The sequence below is a fragment of the Notothenia rossii genome (genome assembly GCF_949606895.1).
Source record: "Notothenia rossii genome assembly, chromosome: 5".
Taxonomy (NCBI): Eukaryota; Metazoa; Chordata; class Actinopteri; order Perciformes; family Nototheniidae; genus Notothenia; species Notothenia rossii.
This window is the reverse complement of record NC_136903.1, coordinates 5899997-5907217: the sequence shown is the minus strand read 5'-3', so window position 1 is coordinate 5907217 and position 7221 is coordinate 5899997.

Sequence of the window (7221 nt, the reverse complement as noted above, 5' to 3'; positions counted from 1 at the left end):
CAGTGTTTACCAGGATACACAGGAATGTTTACAACATGAAAGGTTTGCAGGGAATTCCACAAGTGGCCCACTTCAAATGAGAGCTGTTCTGCTTCAGAGGGCAAGCATGTGACCCCTGCTCAGAGGCCAAGTAAATAAAGCTTCATGGCAGCCTGCGAGGAACAAGAATGGCAGCTTTTAGAGCACTTCGTACGACACGGTTTCACAGAGTTCATCGACTTTGTTTTCATGTTGTTGTGTTGGATTTCTCAGGTGTTTCTTTTTGAGCAATTTTGAGAGCGTTAATATCATAATATTAATTCATGTTAATTTAAAGAGGTTGTTTTTCTTTACTCGTTGTTATTGATTTGAACACAGCCATGTGACTGGCTGCATGGGAGGAGCTTATACGTTTTACAGGAATGTGTTTTCTACTCAGAATAGACTCTTTCTATTGGTCAAGGTTCACTTTACAACTACAACACATTGAATTATGACTAATATTTGTATTTTGTTTTTTTTATTTGGTATACATGTCCAGACAGTGAACTTTAAAGGGGCCATATTCTGTTCATTTTCAGGTTCATATCAGTATGTAGTGTCTCTACTTTAAAGAGTCCTCTCCTGCTGATGTTCAGGTGTATATCAGTATGTAGTGTCTCTACTTTAAAGAGTCCTATCCTGCTGATGTTCAGGGGTATATCACTATGTAGTGCCTCTACTTTAAAGAGTCCTCTCCTGCTGATGTTCAGGTGTATATCAGTATGTAGTGTCTCTACTTTAAAGAGTCCTCTCCTGCTGATGTTCAGGTGTATATCAGTATGTAGTGTCTCTAATTTAAAAGGTCCTCTCCTGCTGATGTTCAGGTGTATATCAGTATGTAGTGCCTCTACTTTAAAGAGTCCTCTCCTGCTGATGTGCAGGTGTATATCAGTATGTAGTGTCTCTACTTTAAAGAGTCCTCTCCTACTGATGTTCAGGTGTATATCAGTATGTAGTATCTCTACATGTCTCCATGCTTTAATGTTCAAAAATCTCTTTATTTTTCTCATACTGCCTGTGCTGCAGCACCTATTTTCACCCTCTGTCTGAAACCAGAGCCCAGTCTGCTCTGATTGGTTAGCTGGCCAGCTCTGTTGTGATTGGTTCACCACTTAGCCCATCAAGTGTAATGTGTTGGAGCGCTAGCCAATAGAAGCGCGAGTGTTACGTACTCAGACCATTTACATGCACAAAATCTAGTTCACCCACTACAGGAAAGGGCAACGGCAAAAATCATCATAGGACCCCTTTAACATTCAATTATTCAGGTTTATCGGTCATTAAAATACACAAATTGAAGGTTGTGTGTTCAGAACTTGTTACTTAAACTTGCAGCTGAGCGGGCAAACATCAATCAATTAATCCAAGGGGGAAATTATGTAAAAAATACCCCTCTTTGTTCGCAGAATTACAAAAAGAATACTCATGATCAAGTGCACACAGGATGCATATGCACAGCAAAACATGCTTGCTTTAGTGGTGATACTGAATGGCAGTGTTTGTTGAGCGGTCATGTGAACCGTTGTGGTTACATTTGCCTTCCTCTCCACATCTCATGACATCCTGTGAGAGCAGGCAACCAACGCCGGAAGGGAGAGGCCGAGATAACCAGCACAAGTTCAGTGATAAACATAAGAACAAACCTTTTTGATCAAGAGCAAACTCATGTGTGGTGCATTGTGAAGGGGTCAAACATCCGGAGTATCCATATATTGACACTCAGGATGTGATGGCTGCCTGCTCAATCACCTCTGAGTCAACATGTAAAGTGGTCTCATAACACCCTGAACGCTCAGCTCTTCTCACATGACACATGCAGATAAAGACTAAGAATGTATCCATGACACATTTAGCATGCTCTAACACGCACAGCAATTACATTCAATTATATCTAGTTTAATGTTTGTTCTTGCTATGCTAAACTTCTTTTGAAAATAACAGTTTTTCCTTTACCCTGATATTTCTGTGCAACATGTCCAGTTGTTTATCATTGCTTTAACATTACGCACTTTTTGTTTACTACCAGTTTTCTGCATGGCTCTTTATAACTGGTAGGATATTACATTTACAAAGGTATTTTATTTTTAAATCAAACGTTCGACTCTGGATAGTCGCTGTGAACACATAAGATAAAATGAGTTTGTGTTATGCTAAACGTTTGTGCAGCATCTCTTGCATAACCAGTAGAATTGTACATTTGATTTACACAAGACATTTTGGACATTTTTAGGTTTTAAGTGTTTGTTTTAGTTCCGACCCGCCTCTGAGCACCACAACTGGGACTTCCTGGTGGTCCTTGAGGTCTCCACTTTGACTTTCTCTTTTCTTCACGCCCCTGTACACCTCCTGGAGCTCCAGGAAGAGAGAGGGGTTCTCTTGAGAGTGCCATGCTGCCTCCGAACACCCAAACTCGGCCTTCCTTGTGGCTCAAACCCCTCCGCTGAACTGGAAGTGCAGACTTTGGCTTTGTCCTTTCTCCACGCCCCTGGTAACACGATGGAGGAGCCCGAGCTCAACACCTTTGACTCTGGATTAACGCATTCCTCACGGTGAAAAGTCTTTTGGTCGGGGTTAGGAATATAAAAAACATTCTTATGAAAACTTCCATTGGGGTATTCTGACCCTGAATCTATATAGAAGTCTATGAAAAGATTTCTGACGTGAAAATGGACAATCCAGCAAAGTGAGAAGACATTGGCAATGTAGCGCCTCGTTAAGAGAACTATTTTAAGTTAAGTGTTGTTTTTAAGATAAGAGTCTTCATTAGAGAGTTGACCAATGGCCTCTAGCTAGTCGTAGGGTTCAGGATGGGGTTGCACCGGCTATTGTCCGTTGATGAAAGCAGGTAATCCCTACTCGCAGTTCTGTTCATTGAGAGGTGAACCTCCAACGATCCATTCACCAACTCCCTGAAAAGCTTCTGTGAACTAAAACCCTCCTTTCAGTTTCCTCAGCTTCCTGAACACTAATCACAGCAGAGAACATTTCAAACACTGCATTGTTGCCGCCGTGTGTGTCAGGTCCCGCCGGGTTACGTAACCCTCGTACACCCTATCGGTTTCGGATGTGGCGGCTCCTCTTAGCCAGGCCTTGGCATTCTCGGGTTACTGAGTGTGCGGTCGGACCTTGTGTGTATCTCTTACACTCGCTCAGGCAGGCAGGAAGTTCCTGTTGACATGAATGAACCTTTCAATAATGCAGGAGGAGCTCAGGGGAGAAGGGAGGACCATTACCTCAGCAACTGTCCTGCTTAGGCTGGCCCTGAGGCTGTGCGTGTGTGTGTGTGTGTGTGTGTGTGTGTGTGTGTGTGTGTGTGTGTGTGTGTGTGTGTGTGTGTGTGTGTGTGTGTGTGTGTGTGTGTGTGTGTGTGTGTGTGTGTGTGTGTGTGTGTGTGTGTGTGTGTGTGTGTGTGTGTGTGTGTGTGTGAGAGAGAGAGAGAGAGTGTGAGAGAGAGTGTGTATGAGAGAGTGTGAGAGAGAGAGAGAGAGAGTGTGTGTGTGTGTGTGTGTGTGTGTGTGTGTGTGTGTGTGTGTGTGTGTGTGTGTGTGTGTGTGTGTGTGTGTGTGTGTGTGTGTGTGTGTGTGTGTGTGTGTGTGTGTGTGTGTGTGTGTGTGTGTGTGTGTGTGTGTGTGTGTGTGTGTGTGTGTGTGTGTGTGTGTGTGTGTGTGTGTGTGTGAAAAGAAAAGGAGGAAGCAGAGTGTTTGCTTTATGTTAGGTGGGTGCACTAGACTAGAGTGTGTCTGCACTTGTGTGTTCACACTCACTATGCTTTTGTGTACAAAGGCCAAGTGTTTATTTGCAAGATGATGCAATCAGCTGCAAGTTAGATTTGTTTTTGAGGTTCATGCATAAGGTTATTGCGAGGTTTGGTAATGAATAGATTCAAGGATGCAAGGGCTTATTATCTACAGGTTGGCAATGAAAGTCTCAGACTCCGCCAAAAACGCACCATTCAAGATACTTAAGATAAAAATAAAATATATATAACAGTGTAATTCAAAGATTCAAGATTCAAAGGCGTTATTATCATCTGCACATTAGCTATATAGTGTACATGGCAAGGGACATCTTAAGTCTCAGGCTCCTCCAACAATGCGACATAATACATAAAACAAAATAGTGCAAGAAGAAACAGAGAAGAATAAAACAGTGCCAGATTGTCTTGTGCAAGTAATTTCATTTTCATTTCAAACCTTCATTTATACAGATGAATCCCATTGAGATCATTGATCTCTTTTTCAAGGGAGACCTGCTCAAGTAGTTCCACATGAAACATAAAAACCTAAATAGAACAACAAAAGGACATGATACAGCATCATTTACATAATCATCCACATAAACAGGTACCAACAGCTTCCGATTGAGTAGCATCCAACCGAGCTTTAAAAACATTTAGTGGCACCAGATTGTTCAGCTTCCATTTAATTTGCAGACTATTCCAAGACAGTGGAGCTCTGCATCTAAAAGCTGTCTTCCCTAAGATAGTCCTAGCAGTTGGCACATTTAATAAAACAACAGCATTCGATCTCAGGCAGTAGCCACTTACACTTCGCCGTGAGATCAGGGAGCAGATGTAGGATGGAAGTTTCCCTAACATGGCTTTGTATATGAAAATGTACCAGTGACTGAGCCTCCGTACAGTTAGTGAAAGCTAACCAGCCCTTGCATACAGGGTACAGTGATGTGTTAATGCTTTACAGTTTGTCACAAATCTCAGTGCACTGTGATACGCAGCATCTAACTTGACCAGGCAATTGGCCGGTGCATTCATATACATCAGATCACCATAGTCCAGCACAGGTCAAAAGGTCACAGAGCCTTTTCCTGGCCTCAAGCGAGAAACAGGACTTGTTCCTGTAAAAGAAACCGAGCCTAACCCTCAGCTAATGCAGATGAATTAATCTACATGTCATAAAAAGAAAAATACATAAGCCAAATGTTGCAGAGAAGAGCAAATGCAGGTAATGTATACATGTATGAATATATAACAGAAAAGGTTATCGAAAGCAACATGTTTTCCCTTCCTTTGATAAGACCTCTGCTCATGGTTTCTCCACCAGACTGTTCATCAAGCAGAGCCTTTGTTAGTGCTCCTTGTTATCTGACCAGACTAAACAAGCCAGACTCCACTCACATACTTGTTTGGCCATAAAAGCAGCCGAGCAGAGCCTCTCCTCTCTGCACAGCCTCCTCTCAGCTCTTTTGAAGTCATCCCCCCGCAGCCCCCCCCCCCCCCCCATCAGCCAGCCTCCCATCTGCTGCTCATTCATTACCAGCCCACCACATCATCGGAAAGAGAACAGCAGGCTAACGTAGCAGCGGTGCTTCCTGAACCTCCCCTCCCCTCCTCTCCACTTCGTTCCCTTTCTTCCATTCCAGCATATTTAATTAGCCGTTGACTGTTTGCTTTTATTGACCTAAAAACAACCTTATTCCTCCACACCCTGAACCAGCTCATTAGGCCTCGCAAGACGAACAGTAAAACACAAAGAACACCGACACATTAAGAGCAGTCAGGTGTCTCAGGAAAGATGGAAAGACAACTTCAAAACATACTGATGATTAGAAGTACAACTTTTATTTATTATCTAAAGGAAATTAAAATGGAGGACTTGAAGGAAAGTCTATCTATTTGTAGAGGTGGGAAAAGTATTCAGATCTTGTACTTGAGTAAAAATAGAAGTACTCAGATGTTGTACTTGAGTAAAAGTAGAAGTATTCAGATCTTGTACTTGAGCAAAAGTAGAAGTACTCAGATCTTGTACTTGAGTAAAAATAGAAGTACTCAGATCTTTTACTTCAGTAAAAGTAGAAGTACTCAGATATTGTACTTGAGTTACAGTAGAAGTGCTCAGATCTTGTCCTTGAGTAAAAATAGAAGTACTCAGATCTTGTACTTGAGTAAAAGTAGAAGTACTCAGATCTTGTCCTTGAGTAAAAGTAGAAGTACTCAGGTCTTGTACTTGAGTAAAAATAGAAGTACTCAGAACTTTTACTTGAGTAAACGTAGAGGTACTCAGATGTTGTACTTGAGTAAAAGTAGAAGTACTCAGATATTGTACTTGAGTCAAGGTAGAAGTACTCAGATCTTGTACTTGAGTAGAGGTAGAAGTACTCAGATCTTGTACTTGAGTAAAAGTAGAAGTACTCAGATATTGTACTCGAGTAAAGGTAGAAGTACTCAGATCTTGTACTTGAGTAAAAGTAGAAGTACTCAGATCTTGTACTTGAGTAAAAGTAGAAGTACTCAGATCTTGTACTTTAGTAAAAGTAGAAGTACTCAGATCTTGTACTTTAGTAAAAGTAGAAGTACTCAGATCTTGTACTTAGTAAAAATAGAAGTACTCAGAACTTGTACTTGAGTAAAAGTAGAAGTGCTCAGATCTTGTCCTTGAGTAAAAGTAGAAGTACTCAGATCTTGTCCTTGAGTAAAAATAGAAGTACTCAGATCTTGTACTTGAGTAAAAGTAGAAGTGCTCAGATCTTGTACTTGAGTAAAAGTAGAAGTACTCAGATCTTGTACTTGAGTAAAAGTAGAAGTACTCAGAACTTGTACTTGAGTAAAAGTAGAAGTGCTCAGATCTTGTACTTAAGTAAAAGTAGAAGTACTCAGAACTTGTACTTGAGTAAAAGTAGAAGTACTCAGAACTTGTACTTGAGTAAAAGTAGAAGTACTCAGAACTTGTACTTGAGTAAAAGTAGAAGTACTCAGAACTTGTACTTGAGTAAAAGTAAAAGTACTCAGATCTTGTACTTGAGTAAAAGTAGAAGTACTCAGAACTTGTACTTGAGTAAAAGTAGAAGTACTCAGATCTTGTACTTAAGTAAAAGTAGAAGTACTCAGAACTTGTACTTGAGTAAAAGTAGAAGTACTCAGATCTTTTACTTGAGTAAAAGTAGAAGTACTCAGATCTTGTACTTGAGTAAAAGTAGAAGTACTCAGATCTTGTACTTGAGTAAAAGTAGAAGTACCAGAGTGCAGGAATTCTCTGTTACAATAAAAGTCCTGCTTTCAAAATGTTCCTCAAGTAAAAGTAAAAAAGTATGATCATCAAAATATAGTGAAAGTAGCGACAGTAAAAGTAGTCGTTGTGCAGATTGGTCCATTTCAGAATAATAGATATGATATGTTTTATAATGATTGATCATGAAAGTGTTCTCAAAGCTGGTAAAGGTCCAGCTAGTCTGAATGACTTTGTA